This window comes from Nicotiana tabacum, chromosome 23, assembly GCF_000715075.1.
Source record: "Nicotiana tabacum cultivar K326 chromosome 23, ASM71507v2, whole genome shotgun sequence".
NCBI lineage: Eukaryota > Viridiplantae > Streptophyta > Magnoliopsida > Solanales > Solanaceae > Nicotiana > Nicotiana tabacum.
The window spans coordinates 87,788,595-87,810,348 of NC_134102.1; positions in this window are offsets into that span (position 1 = coordinate 87,788,595).

Below are 21,754 nucleotides of genomic sequence, written 5' to 3' on the forward strand. Positions count from 1 at the left end.
GAAAGCCTTCGATAAAATCAAGGAGTATTTATCTAAACCGCTCGTGTTGGTCCCTCCAGAACCATGAAGACCTCTGTTGCTTTATCTGTCCATGTTGGATGGAGCCTTTGTCTGCGTTCTACGACAACATGATGAAACTGGGAGGAAAGAGCAAGCTATATATTATCTGAGCAAGAAGTTCACGCCTTACGAGTCCCGTTACTCTTTGTTGGAATGCACCTGCTGTGCTTTGACATGGATAGTCCAGAAGTTGAGACATTATTTCTGTGCGTACACTACATATCTCATATCAAGGATGAATCCACTAAAATACATATTTCAGAAACCCATGCCTACGGGTAAGTTAGCAAAATGGCAGATATTGCTAAGTGAGTTCGACATCATCTATGTAACTCAGAAGGCAGTCAAGGGGAAAGCGTTGGCTTATCACTTGGCGGAGAATCCCGTAGACGGAGAATACGAATCATTGAAAAAGTATTTTCCTGATGAGGAGGTGTCATTTGTAAGTGAAGATATTACCGAAGCATATGACGGTTGGAGGATGTTCTTCGACGGAGTAGCAAACTTCAAGGGAGTGGGAATTAGAGCTGTCTTAGTATCAGAAAATGGTCAATATTACCCCGTATCCGCAAAACTCAGGTTCCCGTACACCAATAATATGGCAGAATACGAGGCCTGCATCTTGGGACTCAGGTTGGTCGTTGACATAAATGTTCAGGAGTTGCTGGTAATCAGAGATTCTGATCTATTGGTACACCAGGTACTAGGACAATGGGCTACTAAGAACACTAAAATATTTCCATACTTGCACTGTGTACAAGATTTGATCAAGAGGTTCACAAAGATCGAATCCAAACATATTCCGAGGATTCAGAACGAGTTCGCAGATGTACTAGCTACCTTGTCTTCCATGATACAACATCCAGACAAGAATTTCATTGACCCTATCCCAATAGGAATTCATAAGCAGCCGACCTATTGTGCTCATGTTGAAGAAGAGTTCGACGGAAATTAATGGTTCCACGACATCAAGGAATACTTGGAAAAGAGAGAACACCCAGAGAATGCTACACACACTCAAAAGCGCACACTTCGAAGATTGGCCAACCATTTTTTTCAAAGCGGAGGAACTCTGTATAAAAGGACTCCTGATTTGGGATTAATGCGATATGTCAATTCCAAGGAGGCATCTAGATTGCTCGAAGAAATACATGCCGGAACTTGCGGACCTCACATGAACGGTTTAGCTTTGGCCAAGAAGATATTAAGAGAAGGGATTTCTGGATGACTATGGAAACAGACTGTATTAAATATGTTCAAAAGTGTCACCAATGCCAGATATATGCTGATATGATACGAGTACCGCCAACGAATTCAGTGCAACGAGTTCACCCTGACCTTTCTCTGCTTGCGGCATGGATGTCATCGGACCATTTGAACCCGCTGCTTCAAACGGACACAGGTTTATTTTAGTGGCTATAGATTACTTCACAAAATGGGTTAAAGCCGCGTCCTATAAGGCTGTAACTAAAAAGGTCGTAGCAGATTTTGTCCGGGACCGCATTGTTTGTCGATTTGGAGTACCTGAGTCAATCTTTACTGACAATGTCGCCAATCTCAACAGTGATCTGATGACATCCATGTGCTCAACATTCAAGATCAAGCAATGCAATTCTACAACATACAGGCTACAAATGAATGGAGCCGTAGAAGCCGCCAACAAGAACATCAAGAAGATATTGAGGAAAATGGTGGACAACTACAAGCAATGGCACGAAAAGCTACCATTTGCTTTTCTCGGATACCGCACCATAGTTCGTACATCAACTGGGACAACTCCCTATCTACTGGTCTATGGTACCGAAGTTGTTATCCTTGCCGAAGTAGAGATCCCTTCCTTAAGAATTATACAAGAAGTCGAGCTCAGCGATGCGGAATGGGTACAGAGCCGGTACGAACAACTAGCTTTCATTGATGGTAAAAGAATGAATGTGGTGTGTAACGGTCAACTCTACCAGAACAGAATGGCAAGGGCTTTCAAAAAAAAGGTTAGGTTAAGGCAATTCACACCGGGGTAATTGGTGTTGAAGTGAATCTTCCCATATCAGGATGAAGCAAAGGGGAAATTCTCACCCAACTGGCAAGGCCCTTACATGGTTCACCGAGTACTAACAGGAGGAGCGCTTATACTTGCATAAATAGATGGAGAGATCTGGCCAAAACCTATCAATTCGGACGCAATCAAGAGATATTATGTTTAAGACTATGTTTGCACTTTTTATTTGATGTAACCTGAACTACGCTTGAACTGATTCCCGTTTAAGAGGGGATATGTAGGCAGCCATTTGGGTTCGGTCACATCATAATAAGATCTTCATTCTACCCTATGGTCAGAAATAGGGACAAGATCTCGAGTTTGCCCGATCTCGTCGTTTAGAATCACAAAGGAATGTATCGCCAGAAGTATGCAATTAAAGTGGGCAGAATTTTGAGGAGGATCCTCAAAATTCTGAGTTAAGGAGGTTGCAATGTCTCAAAAGCGTGTCATAGTCGCCAATTCGACAAAATTATTTGCTCTCATGCGTCATCGCATATTTCAAACAATTACATTTTTTATATAAACGATTTATCATAAATGCACGTTTTTCGAAAATTTCATTTTTCTATAGTAGCAAGGCATTACCCGGGGTGACTTAAACAGGACCACAAGACAGGAGCAAAGGCAAAGCAAGGAATCGAGAGCACGAACCAACCTTCCCCCTCTACAAAACCCACAATTTTTCTTTGGATGCAAGCATAGTGGACATAACAGGAATGTCTGCAAATATAAACATACAACAAGATCACTATCTTCACACCGACATAAGTCGCCAAACGCAAACGCGTCAAGCTAAGAAATACTTTGCCCTCTCGCATTTAATCATTGCTCTTCTTGCATAGGGATAAGAATTCCCCTCATTATTGAATAAGGCTAAACGCTGCCTTTCTCTGCATGAGACTAACTACTATCTCGATTCTTTACATGAGGCTAAGCGTTGCCTCCATTATTTCGTAAGGCTAAACGATGTCTTCCTTTGCATAAGGCTAAGCATTTCCTTTCCTTGCATGACGCTAAGCACTGCCTCCATTATTGCATAAGGCTAAACACTGCCTTCGTTTGCATGAGACTAAGCCCTGTCACCATTCTTTGCATGAGGCTAAGAATTGCCCCCATTATTGAATAAGGCTAAACATTGCCTTTCCTTGTATGAGACCAAGCACTGTCACCATTCTTTGCTTGAGGCTATGCATAGCCTCCATTATTGCATAAGGCTAAGCATTTCATTTCCTTGTATTAGACTAAGCATTGTCACCATTCTTTGCATGAGGCTAAGCATTGCCTTCATTATTGCATAAGGCTAAGAATTGCCTTTCCTTACATGAGACCAAGCACTCTCACCATTCTTTGCACGAGGCTAAGATTGCCTCCATTATTGCATAAGGCTAAGCATTGCCTTTCCTTGCATGAGACTAACCATTATCACCATTCATTACATGAGGCTAAGAATTGTCTCCCCTCGCATGAGACTAAACACTGTCTCCACTTACATAAGACTAAGTATTGTCTCTCTTCTTCGCATCGGGCTAAGCACTGCCCTCATCTTATACAAGATTAAGCCTTGTCTTGTCTCGTTCTCGCATGTGACAAAGCATTACCTATCTTTTTTATCAAACGATTGATATTACTGCATACTTGCATTTCATGGGCTGAAACATCGCCACATTATCTGAAGGCACCATCCTCATAGCCTGAAGATACCATGTCATGGCCTGAGGATCTCTCGAAATTACATATCATTATTCAAAGGAGTCATAGTCCGGAGGAACCATCCTCATGGCAAAAGGACACCATTACATGGCCTGCGAATCCCTTATCACATGCTCCATGGCTCAGGACGTCATAATCTAAGGACACCATCCTCATCGTCCAAAGACAAATCTCATGGTCCGAAGGGAATTAAAATTTTTTGCAATAACCCATATATATTCGCATGCATCGTGTTTTAAGTTTTGCAGGTAACTCTGAAGGTAACCTTTCTACAAACAGGAGCAATTCTCGCTCCGGTTTCCGTTCATAACATTCACATCCTTCAATCACCTCAAACATAACCGGTGATTAGCAATTGATTATCCTTTGTTCTGTAACCATTTAAATACTTGCCTTATACATCCGTAGAGATCAAATTCGCATTCATAGCTCTACCTAAAATCATACATTATCACATCCAAAAGATCCTTTTCAAAACATACGACCACTCTTATGATAACTCCATCGGTTTCGTTCGTTGTTGGATCCAGAACTACACACGGCCTGACTCCCGTAACACAAGGGATATGTAGACAACTCAAGAACTAGGGTTCGGTCCCCATTTTTTTGAAACACATCATTCCTCACTCACTTCGGACAAAATTAGTCATTATTTTCTTTACCGGACAACTCTTTCATCATTTTCGGGTAAAAAGGGGCAACTGTTGATACCCAATTTTGCCCTCATATTTTTATAAAGGTTATATAAGCTTTTAAAATATCATTCCTGCACCATCACTAAGTTACAAGAGTCATACAGGTATTTTCTATAATTTTTCATAATTGTTAAAGCTGTAAAATTAATTTTCTTGCATTTAAATTATTTGAATATGTATTAATTACCCCTTTAAATTATTTTGTGATGACTTAATCATCCAAATATATTATTTTCATCCACATATATGTTTCATAATATTTTACCCCATTTTTTATATAGTTATATTTGTATTTTAAAGTTATTTACATAATTTTGCAATAATAGCCTATACGTTGTGCATAATTATATTTTATTACAGTGTTTGTGCCCAAATAGCATTTTTATATTTTTATATTGAAACACTATTATTTTCAATCATTTTACTACACAAATAATATTTTTATTATTTGTTAGTTACTTTGTATAAATTATTTTTTATAATTTTCATGTATTTAAAAACTTTAGCCTAATGTTTGAGTTAATTTCGAACCCAAAACCTAGCCCAATAACCCCAAGTCCAAACCAGACAACCCTTTTAATGAACCTGGTCACGACCCGTATAAATGACCCGCCCTGTTTCCCTTTAATCCTGGTCGTTGATCTCAAATGATCAACGACCCATAATAAATCCCCACCTTTCCTTATATCCCCTCTCCCAAACCCTAATCTTATTTCCCCACTCAAGTCGCCTCTGAATCCTCTCTATTCCATTCATCTCTGAGAAACCCTAGCCTCCACACGCTTCAATCCTTTCTGATTCCGACCTTAATATGGAATCCCTCTATGATTTTCCTTCTTTATATGTTCTGTCTCTGTATTACTTACATGATTATGGTATCACCTAGTACTTGCCTATTTATGGCAAGTACCGGTCCCTGAGTCATGCGCAATCATCTTCAATCTTCAAGATCTAGACGGTATTTCGTATGTATACATTCATGGCAAGGTGATATGAGGCCGATTCACCAAGATCTTTGGTTGATTCTTTGATTTCTGTCAAACTAGGGTTTGTGTCACGGCCCAAAATTTCCCACCGACGGGACCGTGATGGCGCCTAATATTTTACTTGTTAGGCAAGCCAACGTTAGAGGATCATTAACCAATTCCTTATTTTCATTCAGTAATTAGCAATAATTAACTAAGATGAAATATAATAAGTGCGGAATATCATAAAATTGTATTAACTGCTACCACCCGGATCTGGAGTCACAATTCACGAGCATTCTAGAATTTATGACAAGTAATAGTCTGAAAGAAATACAACTGTCTGAATGAAAGAAAACAGTAGGACATAAAAGATAGATGGGGACTTCAAGGTCTGTGAACGCCGACAGATCTACCTTGAGTCTCCGGACAGCGGGCCAGTAGCAAATCTCGATCAACCTGAGCCGGTATCAAAATCTGCACAGAAAGTGCAGAGTACAACATCAGTACAACCGACCCTATGTACTGGTAAGTGTCGAACCTAACCTCGGCGAAGTAGTGACGAGGCTAGGATAAGACACCCACATATAACCTGAACAGTATAATCATGCTAGTGGCAACAACAGTAAATAAAGCAATAACGCAGAAATAATGGGAAGGGGGCATACAGTGGGGGAATACAACATGAAGAGTGAGAATGATGAAAAGACAGAATTAAACAGAAAATCCTTAAACGAATTGAGCAATTAAAACAGCAAAGGAAAACTGCACGGCATCACCCTTCGTGCTTTTACTGTCAACCTCACCAGATAACAAATAAGACTGCACGACATCATCCTTCGTGATTTTACTCTCTTCCTCACAATATAAATAATTCATGCACGGCATCACCCTTCGTTCTTTACACTCTTTCTCACAATATAAATAAATTATGCACAGCATCACCCTTCGTGCTTTACACTCTTCCTCACAATATAATTAAATTATGCACGGCATCACCCTTCGTGCTTTACACTCTTTCCTCACAATATAAATAAATCATGCACGGCATCACCCTAAGAGTCTGCATCAGGCTCCAGCAGCTCAGCCAATCGGATTAGTTCAGCCGGTTATTGGGGCACAGGTCGGTGATGTGCCAGCTATTAGACAGGTTTATCAAGCTCTTTCCTGTTCACTTCAGCGGTGTTCCTTCAGAGGATCCCCAGGAGTATCTTGACAGCTGTCACGAGGTTTTACGGAACATGAGTATAGTGGAGACCAATGGGGTCAATTTTGCTGCATTTCAGATGACGGGTTCCGTCAAGAAATGGTGGAAAGATTACTTGTTGACCAGACCAGTTGGGTTGCCTACTCTTACTTGGGACCAGTTCTCTCAGCTCTTCATCGAGAAGTTTCTGCCTATCACATTGAGAGAGGAGCGTCGCTGTCAGTTTGAGCGTCTCCAGCAGGGCAGTATGATGTTACTCAGTATGAGACCCATTTTGTAGATTTGGCCCGTCATGCTATTCTTCTGCTTCCCACCGAGAGAGAGAGGGTGAGGAGGTTTATTGATGGACTTGCTCAGCCTATCAGATTGCAGATGGCTAAGGAGACGGGGAGTGAGATTTCTTTTCAGGCGGCTGCTAATGTGGCCAAATGAGTCGAACTGGTTCTTACTCAGGGAGGTCAGGGGTCTGACAAGAGACCTCGTCATTCCGGTGAGTTCAGCGGTGCCTCACCTAGAGGCAAGAGTACTTTTGGTAGAGGCCATCCTCCCAGGCCATTTCATTCCGTGCTTCAGGCATCTCACGGTGCCTCAGGTAGTCGTGGCCCTCAGATGCATTATTCTGACCAGCTAGCCTACAGTGCACCACCAGCTCCTATTAGTGCACTTCCACTCCAGAGTCATCAGGGTGGTTATTCAGGTTGACAGGGTCAGTTTCAGGGTCAGCAGTCACAACAGTCGAAGTTATGTTATACTTGTGGTGATCCGAGGAACATTTCTAGATTTTGCCCTCAGGCAACAGGGAGCTCACAGCATCAGAGTTCTCATGCCACGGTTCCGGCACCAGTTGCTGCACCACTTGCTCAGCCAGCCAGAGGCGGGGGTCAGACAGCCAGAGGTAGAGGCCAGACTGTTAGAGGTGGAGGTCAGGCCGTTAGAGGTGGAAACCATCCAGCTAGAGGTCATCCCAGGGATGTAGTTCAGGGTAGTGGGGCCCAGCCCGGTGTTATGCTTTCCCAGCCATGCCTGAGGCTGAGTCATCTTACGCTATTATCACACGTACTGTTTCAATTTGCAGTAGAGATGCTCCAGTTCTATTTGATCCGGGATCTACTTACTCCTATGTGTCATCCTATTTTGCTTCTTATTTTGTTATGCCCCATGATTCTTTGAGTGCTCCTGTGTATGTGTCCACACCAGTGGGAGATGCTATTGTTGTATATCGTGTTTATCGTTCGTGCGTGGTCACTATTAGGAGTCTTGAGACTCGTGTAGATATCCTACTTCTCGACATGGTTGATTTTGATGTCATACTAGGTAATTGATTGGCTGTCACCTTATCATGCTATATTAAATTGTTATGCCAAGACAGTGACCTTAGCCTTGCAGGGGTTGCCTCGATTAGAATGGAGAGGAAATCTTGGCCATTCTGGCAGCAGGGTTGTCTCTTATGTGAAGGCTCGACATATGGTCAAGAAGGGGTGTTTAGCTTATTTGGCTTATGTCCGCGATTCTAGTGCGGAGGTTCCTTCCATAGATTCAGTGCCGATTGTTCGTGAATTTCCAAAGGTGTTTCCTGCAGACCTGCCGAGGATTCCACCCGACAGGGATATTGATTTTTGCATTGATTTGGCTCCAGGTACTCAGCCTTTTTCTATTCCACCATATCGCATGGCCCCGCTAGAGTTGAAAAAATTGAAGGAGCAGTTGCAAGATTTGCTTGATAAGGGTTTCATTAGACCTAGTGTCTCGCCCTAGGGTGCACCTGTGTTTTTTGTGAAGAAGTAAGATGGATCGATGAGGACGTGTATAGATTATCGGCAGTTGAACAAAGTCACCATCAAGAACAAGTATCCATTGCCGAGGATTGATGATTTATTTGATCATCTTTAGGGTGCCAAGATGTTTTCAAAGATTGATTTGAGATCTGGCTATCATCAGTTGAGGATTAGGGCATCCAATGTTCCTAACACAGCTTTCCGGACTCGGTATGGGCATTATGAGTTTTTAGTGATGTCATTTGGGCTGACAAATGCCCCAGCAGCATTCATGGATTTAATGAACCGGGTGTTCAAACCCTACTTGGATTCCTTTATGGTTGTGTTTATTGATGATATCTTGATCTACTCCCACAGTCGAGATGAGCATGAGCAGCACCTTCGGATCATTCTTCGAACTCTGTAAGACAGCCAGTTATATGCTAAGTTCTCAAAATGCGAGTTTTGGTTGAGTTCATTTGCTTTATTGGGTCACATTGTATCAGCAGAGGGTATCTAGATGGATCCTAAGAAGATTGAGGTAGTCCAAAATTGGCCTAGGCCCATATCAGCTACAGAGATCCGTAGTTTCCTGGGTTTGGCGGGCTATTACCATCGATTTGTGGAGGGGTTTTCATCCATAGCAGCCCCGTTGACCAGATTGACCCAGAAGGGTGCCCCATTTAGGTGGTCAGACGAGTGTGAAGCGAGCTTTCAAAAGCTCAAGACAGCTTTGACTACGGCACCGGTATTGGTGTTACCCACAGGTTTATGATCTTATACGGTATATTGTGATGCATCTCGTATTGGTCTGGGTGCGGTATTAATGCAGGGTGGCAAGGTTATTACATATGCTTCACGACAACTGAAGGTTCACGAGAAGAATTATCATGTTCATGATCTAGAGCTGGCAACCATTGTTCACGTGCTAAAGATTTGGAGGCACTATCTTTACAGCGTGCCATGTGAGGTATTCACTGATCATCGGAGCTTGCAGTATTTGTTCAAGCAGAAGGAACTGAATTTGAGGTAGAGAAGGTGGTTGGAGCTATTGAAAGACTATGATATCACCATATTGTATCATCCGGGGAAGGCCAATATGGTGGTCGATGCTTTGAGTAGAAAATTAGCTAGTATGGGTAGCCTTGCATATATTCCAGTGGGTGAGAGACCACTTGCATTGGATGTTCAGGCCTTGGCCAACCAGTTCGTGAGGTTGGATGTTTCTGAGCCCAACCATAATCTAGCTTGTACAGTTGCTCGGTCTTCTTTGTTTGAGCGCATCAGATATCGGCAGGATGACGATCCTCATTTACTTGTCCTTAGAGACACAGTGTGGCATGGTGGTGCCAAGCAGGTTACTGTTAGAGATGATGGAGTTTTGAGGATGCAGGGTCGTATCTATATGCCTGATGTGGATGGACTTCGTGAGTTGATCCTTGAGGATTCCCACAGTTCCCGGTATTCTATTCATCCGGGTGCCGCCAAGATGTATCAGGACTTGAGGCAGCATTATTGGTGGAGGCGAATGAAGAAGGACATAGTTGCCTATGTATCTCGGTGCCTAAATTGCCAGCAGGTAAAGTATGAGCATCAGAGGCCTGGTGGTTTATTTCAGAGGTTAGATATTCCTGAGTGGAAGTGGGAGCGTATCTCTATGGATTTTGTTAGACTCCCATGGACTCAGAGGAAGTTCGATGCAGTTTGGGGTTATTATGGACAGGCTGACTAAGTCAGCACATTTCATTCTTGTGGCAGTTACCTATTCCTCGGAGCGGTTAGCAGAGATTTATATTCGGGAGATCGTCCGTCTTCACAGTGTACCTGTCTATCATTTCCGATCGAGGTACGCAGTTTACCTCACAGTTTTGGAGGGCAGTTCAGCGTGAGTTGGGTACGCAGGTTGAGTTGAGCACAACATTTCATCCTCAGACGGACGGGCAATCCGAGCGTACTATTCAAATCTTGGAGGATATGCTCCGCGCTTGTGTTATAGACTTCGGAGGATCGTGTGATCAGTTCTTGCCCCTTGTAGAGTTCGCCTACAACAACAACTACCAGTCGAGCATTCAAATGGCTCCCTATAAGGCATTATATGGTAGGCGGTATCGGTCGCCAGTTGGGTGGTTCGAGCCAGGAGAGGCTCGGTTGTTGGGCACAGACTTAGTACATGATGCCTTGGATAAGGTCAAGATTATTCAGGATCGACTTCGCACAGCTCAGTCCAGGCAGAAGAGTTATGCCGACCGTAGAGTTTGTGATGTTGCATTCATGGTCGGAGATAGAGTGTTACTTCGGGTATCACCCATGAAGGGTGTAATGAGGTTCGGAAAGATGGGAAAGTTGAGCCCTAGGTATATCGGACTTTTTGAGATTCTGGAGAGAGTGGGAGAGTAGCTTACAGGCTTGCATTGCCACCTAGTTTATCATTTGTTCATCCGGCATTCCATGTGTCCATGCTTCGAAAGTATCACGGCGATCTGTCCCATGTGTTAGATTTCAGCTCTGTCCAGTTGGACAAGGATTTGACTTACGAGGAGGAGTCAGTGGCAATTCTAGCTCGGCAAGTTCGCCAGTTGAGATCAAAGAGTTACCCTTCAGTACGAGTGCAGTGGAAAGGTCAGCCTATTGAGGCATCTTCTTAGGAGTCCGAGTCCGATATGCGGAGTAGATATCCCCACCTTTTCACCAGCCCATGTACTTTTCTATGTCCGTTCGAGGACGAACGGTTGTTTTAGAGGTGGAGAATGTGATGACCCAAAAGGTCATCTTATATTTTAGAACTCGAATCTGCGCTCTTAAGTCTTAAAATCTCACTTTTACCCTCCTTGATTTACGTGCACAGTCCGGGCAAGTTTTCGAAAAGCTTTTGTGTTAAAAACTAATGAAAATAAGAATGTTTGCCTTAAAAGTTGATTTTAGTTGACTTCGGTCAACATTTTTAGTAAACAGGCCTGGATCCATATTTTGACGGTCTCAGTGGGTCCGTATCGAATTATGGGACCTGGGCGTATGCCCGGAATCGAATTCGGAGGTCCCTAGCTCAAATTATGAATTTTTGATGAAAATTAAAAGTTTGAAAATTAATTATTTTTAAGAATTGATTGATGTTGGGTATTGTTAGTACCGGCTCCGTATTTTGGTTCTGGAGCCCGGTACAGGTTCATTATGATATTTAAGACATGTCTGAGAAATTTGGTGAGAAACGGAGTTGATTTGACGTGATTCAGACCTTCGATTGAGAAAATAGTAATTTTAAAGTGTTCTTGAGGATTTCATTCGATTTGGTGCTAAATTCATAGTTCTAAGTGTTATTTTGGTGATTTGGAAGCGCGAGCAAGTTCGTATGATGTTTTTAGACTTGTGTGCATGTTTGGTTTGGAGCCCCGGGGGCTCGAGTGAGTTTCGAATAGGCCACGAGATGTTTTGGACTTTGGAAATCTGGTTTTTCTGCAGAGTCTGTGTTCTGGCATGTCCTTCTTCGCGTTCGCGAAGGTACTCTCGCAAACGCGAAGAGTAAACTGGGCAGCTGAAGTTTTCTTCTTCGCGAACGTGAAGGCCTGTCGCGAATGCGAAGTGATGTAGGACTTACCTTTGCGAACGCGACTGGCTCAACGCGAAGCATGTGGGGACCTGGGGGGAGGGGGGTTGGTTGTTGCTTCATCGCGAACGCGAGCCATGTCTCGCGAACGCGAAGGCCAGGGGGAGTAATCATCGCGAACGCGAGTTGGGTCTCGTAAACGCAAAGGCTTGGCAGCCAGTACCCTTCGCGAATGCAACAGTGCTCTCGCGAACGCGATGAACGCTGTCGCCCAGCACTTAACAGAATCCAAAAACGGGATTTTAGCCAAAAACTCATTTTTCTCAAAAATCAAACGGTGAGAGGCGATTTTTCAAGAGTCATTTCTTTTCCAAATTATTGGTAAGTGATTCTAAACCCTTTTCTTTCAATTACTCATTACATTTCTTGAATTTTCAATCAAAAATCTAGAGTTTTCATGGTAGAATTAGGGGTTAGGGTAGAAACTAGGGATTTCGGGAATTTGGGGATTTAGACCTCAATTTGGGGTCGGATTCCAAAACCAGTTATATATTCGGGCTCGGGGATGAATGGGTAAAAGGATTTTGGTCCGTTCCTCGAGTTTTGACCAAGCGGGCCCGGGGGTCGATTTTTCTACTTTTTGGAGAAAAATTTGGGAAATTTAATTTATGAAATATAATTGATTCCTTTAGCAATATTTGATATCATTGAGTCATTTTTGAATAGATACGAGTGGTTTGGAGGTGAATTCCAAAGAAAAAGTTGTGATTGAGAATTAAATGGCCTTCGGAGCGAGGTAAGTGTTGTGTCTAACTTTGGCTTGAGGGAACAAATATTGTGTGAGTATTTGCTACATGTTTTGTTGTTGAATACGATGTATAGTTGAGGTGACGAGCATCTATACGTTATGGTCAAGTCATAGCATGCGAGTGAAATTCCATTTCTTGCAAATTTGTAGTCTTAAATCTTGTTATCCATGCTTATTATTGTTGGTTAAAAGTTGGGAGACTTGTATCCGGATCCACCAAGGTCGTTAAAATTGTGAATATTGATTCGAGGTTGAGATGTTAAATTGTGAAAGTAATCATTTATGAAATATTGATTTCTTGAGAAACTTCTCTCTATCCGTTGTTCTTGATTCTATGAATTGTGAGGAAGAGTGTACGGCCTCTTAGGGTGATGCCGTGCATGATTTATTTATATTGTGAGGAAAGAGTATAAAGCACGAAGGGTGATGCCGTGCATAATTTATTTATATTGTGAGGGAAGAGTGTAAAGCACGAAGGGTGATGTCGTGCATGAATTATTTATATTGTGAGGAAGAGAGTAAAAGCACGAGGGGTGATGCCGTGCAGTCTTATTTGTTATCTGGTGAGGTTGAGATTAAAAGCATGAAGGGTGATGCCGTGCAGTTTTCCTTTGCTGTTTTAATTGCTCAATTCGTTTAAGGATTTTCTGTTTAATTCTGTCTTTTCATCATTCTCACTCTTTATATTGTATTCCCCCACTGTATTCCCCCTTCCCATTGTTTCTGCGTTATTGCTTTATTTACTGTTGTTTCCACTAGATGATTATACGGTTCAGGTTATATGTGGGTGTCTTGTCCTAGCCTCGTCACTACTTCGTCGAGGTTAGGTTCGACACTTACCAGTATATGGGGTCGGTTGTACTGATGCTGCACTATGCACTTTCTGTGCAGATTTTGATATCGGCTCAGGTTGATCAAGATTTGCTACTGGTCCGCTGTCCGGAGACTTAAGGTAGATCTATCGGCGTTCACAGACCTTGAAGTCCCCGTCTATCTTTTATGTCCTACTATTTTCTTTCATTCAGACAGTTGTATTTCTTTCAGACTATTACTTGTCATAAATTCTAGAATGCTCGAGAATTGTGACTCCAGATCCGGGTGGTAGCAGTTAATATAGTTTTATGATATTCCGCACTTATTATATTTCATCTTAGTTAATTATTGTTAATTACTGAATAAAAATAAGGAATTGGTTAATGATCCTCTAACGTTAGCTTTCCTAGCAAGTTAAATATTAGGCGCCATCACGATCCCGTCGGTGGGAAATTTCGGGCCGTGACAGTTTGAAATTTCAATTTTTCCTTTACCGGTTCTATTATTGATTACATGTGATATTTTCTTTCATTATTTATGTTTGATTAATTATTTTTCATGTTTGCTTGTTCGATTTCTACCACTATATAACCCCTCCCCAATTTTCCCTTTAGATAGACTTTAATCACTAAAATTACTACTACTCTCTATGCATCACTTGTCTTGTACTACTCTGAGGCTTAATCTCTTGACTGGTTGAAAGCCAAGGCCATCAGAATTCGATTATCGAACCTTTCTCAGTGTGAGTACTGTCCGGGGTTCATTCGAAACCCTTGGGAACTCTGGCACACTGAGATTCTTGGGTTCTACTGTTCGTTTTGCTATTGATATTAGAGTGTTCCTGAAATTATTCCTCTTGTTTTCTTGTTCATTAATCTGTAACTGGTAAGTACCTATGACCTTTGTAATTTCATTTTCTTTTCGTTTGAGTTCCTGCTCTGCATATCTATGTCTCTGAGATTTTTATGAACCAACATGCTATTGTCTGCTCTGAAGCTCCTCTTGAGGCATTATGCCTTCTAGTAATCGAATTTGCCTATTTCCTGCCTTGATTTTGTCTCTTAAGCATGTTTGCTCTAATGTGTATGTTCGAATGCTTATTAGTATTGCTTATTCTGGGTTTAGCTTCTTACCTTGTTCTGTACCCTTGTGATGAGTCGATTCATGACCAAAACCTATTCTAATTCTTGTTAAGTCATCCATGTGCAACTTAATGCTTTTCTAGAGTTAATTCCTGATCGTGTTATTAGCCCAAACATGCTTTCTCTGCTATTTGTAAACTGATGCATGTTCCTCGTCTTGTTTAATCTGGTGTTCTTTAATATGGCCTAATAATTATACGATGGAATTCAATATCTGGCCTCTTCTTTTATATGTGATTAAGCCTAGTGTAGGCTAGTCCTGTTAACTTATATCTGACATTTTCTTGCCCATTACGAGTCCTGGTGCTATTTAAACCTTCGTGTATGATTGGTAATATTAAAATTCCTCATGCCCGGTTGAGTGGATTGTTACATACCATGCTCATCAGCCTGCTTGTTATGATCATACTTACACTAGACCCTCATGCTAGAAATTTTACTTGCTTTTCTCTGTGATTCTGCAAGATTCCTCTGTCAAGATCATATTTAAGTCTATCTTAGATCATATTATATCTTGAAACTCTACTTGGGATTGTCTGTTAGTTTGTGATGTTCCATCATGTCTTTGAACTTCTAGCATCTTATGTATATAACTTCGTGTGATCTCGCCTATTTGCTCTAGTTAAACTACTGTTAGTTGTAGTCCTAAGAACTAAGTGTGTGGACTTCAAGTGGTTTGATTAATTTATGTACAATTTGTTACTCATATGGTTAAGTTTGGCATTGCTGGGTAAGTTAGTTCCCCCTTCAGACTTGGTATGGGTCTGTGTTTGAGTCATGCATTTGTCACACTTTAATGTCCTAGGGTGTACCTAGGCTTGGGTTTACTATTTTTGGGTGAAGAATGAGATCACTGAAGACCTTGAAGTTGCTGGGTTATTCCTTTTTGGGCATGCTCTACACTTATTGAGCCTGCACTCATTTTAACTTGTAATATTTGAGCATGTATTCTTTATTTTGAGCCTGTAATAATTTGTAAACAAATAATTGGGGAATTAGTGAAACTGGGGAATGGGTGTGCTTTATTCTTGCATAATGGGTAGAGAACATGCTCATAGGGTCTATGTGCTTTATTTGCTATTTTGTTTAACTTGCTCTACTTCTGCACACTAATAGAAATCATGTCTATAGGAATCATGCACACCTCACTTGTACATTGTTTAAACATGTTGGTCCAGGTATTTATTATACTCGATTCTATGTTACTATTGTGCATTTAGACAGTATGCCTATAAGATATATAACATATGTTTTTGTTAACCTAGATACCATGCCTATAACACTTCAAATAATCAATTGGTCAATTGCTTCTATTACTTTTAGTGTACTGCCCAACTCGATATCATGCCTATAGGACAATGTCACTTGCCTAAGACGTATACTTATAAAATCAGTGCTAATAATTCTAAGTTTGCAAACAGTTTACTGCCTCCTCACCTAAACCATTTAGAGAGGACAATAATGTTGCATATCCGATGCTTGAATTCAGAATCACCTAGAAACCATGTCTATAGGACTCTAAGACTTAATTCTGAAACTACGTACTGCCTAATCTGCCCACGTGCATTTGTTGTTTACTTGTGGAGGCTAACTTGGGCCTTTATTTGTCTTTATCACACCTCCTATTTACCGGGGGATGGTGCCAAATGAGTTTTTTCAGTTTAAGTGACATTATTTGAAAAGGGATTAATATATTTTATTTTAAAGAGTCGACACTTGGAATAAATATTTACGGTGTCCCAAGTCACCATTTATTTTAAAAATCCCAATTCAAGAAAATTGACTATGTTTAAGTCTGCAAAACACAGAAAACCGAGTAAAGAATTCTTTTAACCCGGAAGAAGGTATGAGGCACTCTCGTGTTCTGTGGTTCTAGCACTGTCGCTTTAATAATTATACTTGGCTTAACCAATTCTGGATATTTTAGGTTCTAGGGAACTTTGTGCACTTTTGTCTTAAACCGCTTTTAATTGCTTGATTATTTGTAATTATGGAATTAACTTGAAACGAATCACGTGTATGTGTATTCGTTTTATTTTGTATATCAAAATCATGTCAATCGTACATGTACACAATTGATAACACTTTATTATTATTAAGATTGTTTCGCCCAAAGTTGCGCGAATGCATATCTTGGTTTTAATTTTGAAAATTCTAATTATGTCACGCGAACGTATACATAATCACGATAATTTAATTAATTAAGTGTGTTCCTAAAAGCACACTAACATATTCATGAATTGTTCATTTTTGTTACATTTGAGATTATTATGAGGTCATGAGATACGAAAGTCCTTTGTGAATGAAGTGTAAAATTCAATTAAGGGGAATTAGCAAGATCGTTGATATATCTAAGTTATTGGAAGCATTTTATAATTATGAAATTTTAATTATTAAACAAGTCATGTGATAATCTATAAATTAGTAATCATCTAAAATAATGAAATGAAACCATAAGATCATTACACATCACAATTACGTAATCAAAATGGCACACTTATCAATTTAGACCAATTACTAGTAGATTTAAACCAAGTAAGCTATTATAATAAAATCTGCAACGATACTTCATATGAACAAATATATATATTTCAAGAAAAAGCATCATCATTTATCCAAATCTTATGGCAGAAACCATATACGAATTAAAAGGGGCAAAAGCAATAGAGGAAGGATTAAGAATGCACCTCAATATGACCCTTTCTTTAATTTATAATGAAATTTCACGTACAAAAATCAATAACTACTAGCCACGTATGTTTAGAACATATCAATACGAAGCTTACGAGATCGGTACCGTGAATCTCGAACAAGACCTCGATCGAAGACTCAAGGACCTCGCTTCACTCAACTTTGGAGCTGCTCTTTTTGTGCGAAAAGGGTATTGTTTTTAGGTCATTTTCATAGTTGTTTTTGTTGGGTTTAATGGGTGTTTGTGGTTGATTTTTTAGGTAGTTATTGGATCTGGATTAGCAGCTATTTCGTGGTGGTTTTCGGTGAAGAATAGCAACTTTTTTGTGGTTAAAACCAGTAGCTAGTGATTAAAGGGAGTAGAAGAAAGCTACTTATTTTGTGTGTGAAGATGACGAACTTAATTGCAGCGCTTTGACGCGAAGAAGCTGCCGATTTCAAGCTCTTGTTTTTAGCTACTCTAAGTATCTTTTCTCTCCTCTCTTTCTTTCTTACTTACTCAATTGTTTCTTTTTCCTTTCGTCCCCCTTTAAATGTTAAAAGTGAGTGTATTATATAGTGCATTATATGAGTTGTGGATTATGCATAATGTGTGTGAAGATGATCATGTGTGTGCAGATCGTGTGACGTGAGAGATCTGAAGTGGGGAAGGACGTGAAGGGGGAAGTTTGTTAACAAACTTATCTAACTTCATTATTTTTTATTTTGTCTTTCATTTCAAAAGATAAGGTTAATTATAAAAATAATAATATTGAACAACCACTTTTTTATACCAAGATAAATATACTTAGAAAGATTCTATAGCTTACTTATTGAAATTCTAATTAAAAGATACCATGTATATGTACATATATATATTTTTGATTTTTTTTTAGAAATAAAATTTATACTCTAAGAATGTGAGTTTTTTTTGTAGTTTTTTAACTTATTTATTTTTTAAATAAAACCTATTGAGAGTAAGATACAAGTTTAAAATATCAAGATTAGACCGAAAAAAAATATTTACACTAAAATAGTATAGAATTCAGATGTGGTAAAAAATTAGTTGTTCACAGCATGCCCATCTTTGCTTGAAAACATGAAGAATTTTCAGGGAAAGAAAATAAACAAGGTGACTGATTTTTTACCTCACTATTATTTAAAAAGGAAAAGCCTAGGTTGCAGCCGAGCCTTGGCTTTAGGAAACCTACATATCTCAGGGTGTAAGGAAATCAGGTCACGTATAGTTCAAGTGGAAGAAGGCTGATAGAGTATGCTTAGATGGAGAGTCCAGCGAAGTTCCGATCTGCGGTTCCTACTATTACATCAAAATGAAAAGAAAATTACATACTCTTGAAATCTAAGAATTATAAAATTTCTAGCTAAATGCCATCTGGAGTCTTGTCTTGATTCTTGAGTTGCTTTCCCTATTGACTTTAGACTGAAACTTGATGCTCTCAATGTAACAAACTATGAAATATTCTCACAGGCTTATTTTTTGATCAGATGATGAGAAGATGGATCTTGAGCCCTATGTCAAAGTTGGTTGCTACTAGTATTGCGATCAAACGTTCCACTTTCTCTGGCAAGAGCTGGCACATCCAATATATTCTTTGCAGGAAAACCTTCAAGCCATCACAATCAAACAAAACGTACAAAATTTTCTGGCCCAGTTTGCACTATGAAATTTTTGTGAGTTATTGAAAATACAATAAACTATCTTTGCTATTGCAGAATAAAGAATTGAAAAAGATTTTAAAAAATAAAAAATAAAAACAGGGGATGTCTTACCCTATGTCAAGAAGAAGGAAGGCAACCAGGTGATGTAATACTCTGTATTGACAATAAGATGATGCCCGTGGCACTCTGGGATACTATTAGGGAATGTTGTACCCCATGTTGGCAATAAAATGAGGCTCGTGGCACTCAAGGATGCTACTAGAGAATGTCGTACTATATGTTGGCAATAAGATGAGCCTCGTGGCTCTCTGAGATGCTACTAGGGAATGTTGTACCCTATGTTGGCAATAAAATGAGGCTCGTGGCACTCGAAAATGCTACTAGGGAATGTCGTACCCTTAGTTGGCAATAAAATGAGACTCGTGGCGCTTGAAAATGCTACTAGGGAATGTCGTACCCTATGTTGGCAGAACGTAATGCAGCCAGGGGATATAGTACCCTGTGTTGGCAATAAGATGAGGCTTTTAGCTCTCTAAGATTCTACTAGGGAATGTCGTACCCTATGTAGGTAGAAAGTAATACAGCCAGGGGATGTAATAACTTGTGTTGGCAAAACAATGAGGCTAGATGCACTCTAGGACGCTACTAGGGAATGTTGTACCCTATGTTAGCAATAAATTGAGGCTTGTGGCACTTTGAGATGCTACTAGGGAATGTCATACCCTATGTTAGCAATAAGAAATGCAACCAGGGGATGTAGTACCTTGTGTTGGCAATAAGGTAAGGCTTTTGGCTCTCTAAGATTCTACTAGGGAATGTCGTACCCTATGTAGGCAATAACATGAGGCTCGAGGCACTCTGAGATGCTACTAAGGAATGTCGTACCCTATGTTAGCAATATAAAATGCAACCAGGGGATGTAGTACCTTGTGTTGACAATAAGATGAGGCTCGTGGTAGTCTAGATGCTATTAGGGAATGTTTTATCCTATATTGGCAGAACATGAGGCTTGAGGCACTCTGAGATGCTACTACGGAATGTCGTACCCTATGTTAGCAATAAAATGAGGCTCGTGGCTCTCTAAGATGCTACTATGGAATATCGTACCCTATGTTGGCAATAAAATGAGGCTCATGGCGCTTTGAAATGCTACTAGGGAATGTCGTACCCTATGTTGGCAATAAAATGAGTCTCGTGGTGCTCTAAGATGATACAAAGGAATATTGAACCCTATGTTGGCAATAAGAAATGCAACCAGGGGATGTAGTACCCTGTATTGAAGATAGGGTATTGGTTCCCTACAATGAAACTAAAAATAAAATGATTACATGTATATTGGAAGAAAATCAAGGATTTGAGAACATCACTTGGTGGTGTTAGTCTTTTCACGAACTGTTTCCTAAAATTATTTTGTTCCTGTTCTGAACAAAGAAAGATTTGTTAGTTTTAAAGTGGAGGTTGGTTTGTGGCGTTGATTATTTCTGTCTCTTTATATCGGCTCATCTTCTTTAATGATTTCAACTGCAACTGGTTATTTCCTGAATATCAACTATATTTCTGACCCCGGAGAACCTTTGGCTTTTCCAAACTCTGCCGTGATGGTTGGTCGTGTGGGACTTAACCTTTTTCAACTTTATTTTTCCTTTCTGGGCATTTCACTTTTGACTTCTTTCAAACTTTTCAACTTCAAAGCATCGGCCAATCATGGCCAGTCAGGGTCGACTTGATGCCCTTGCCATGGCTGGGCGTCTTTTGGATATATCAGCTCGCTTCAAAGGAGAACCCTATAAACTGGTCTTGTCGTCTTTTCTTTGCCTTATTTTTGGAACAAAGTTAGACCGAAAGGGATTCAAAGAAAAAACAAACAATGAAATAGAGAATGAGTTTAAAACAAGAGGTGTCCCTTTTTGGGAACAGAAAGACGGACTTATCTGGGAGTACATGCGAACTTCAATGAACATGACATGCCTTTTGGACTGGATGCCTGATCTGTGTAAACCGTCCAACTCTCAGGAACTCATCTCAACCTTTGACTTGAAACCAAGAAACCTTGCTTAGGACTGTGTTGATGCCATGGCTGTGTGGATCCTCTTTTCAATCAACAGTGCCCTTTGCGGGTTTTCACTAGCTGACCTCTCTAATTTCTCTTCTCGCCTCGCCTTATAGTGCCCTTTGCGGGTTTTCACTAACAAGACTCTCATTTTTATTTTCTCTGCTCACCATCGCCTACAGTACCCCATGAGGGTTTTATTCAATATGACTCTCTCATTTTATTTCTCCCATTTGGTTGCATCCGATCCAAGTAACTGTATCCACCACTTCTTGAACATTCTCGCCGATTGATCGGAAAGACTTGAAAGGATTTGGGTAAAAAGAATTTGGATTGAATTACAACTTTGGAACCTCCGGGCGAAACCATTGCCGAACTATTGTAACATCTGCCCCAATTTTCAGTTTTGGGGGAATGTGAATTTTTGTTTTGGTGTGACCGAACCCCAAAATGAGTGTCACGACCCAAAATCTCACCACAGGCGTCGTGATGGCACCTAGTCTCTAAGACTATGTAAGCCGATTTCAATTACCTTTTAAAGCCTTTTTTTTTGGAAATAATTACAATATACAACCTCCCAAGACTGGTAGTACTGAGTCACGAACTCTAACTGAATACATG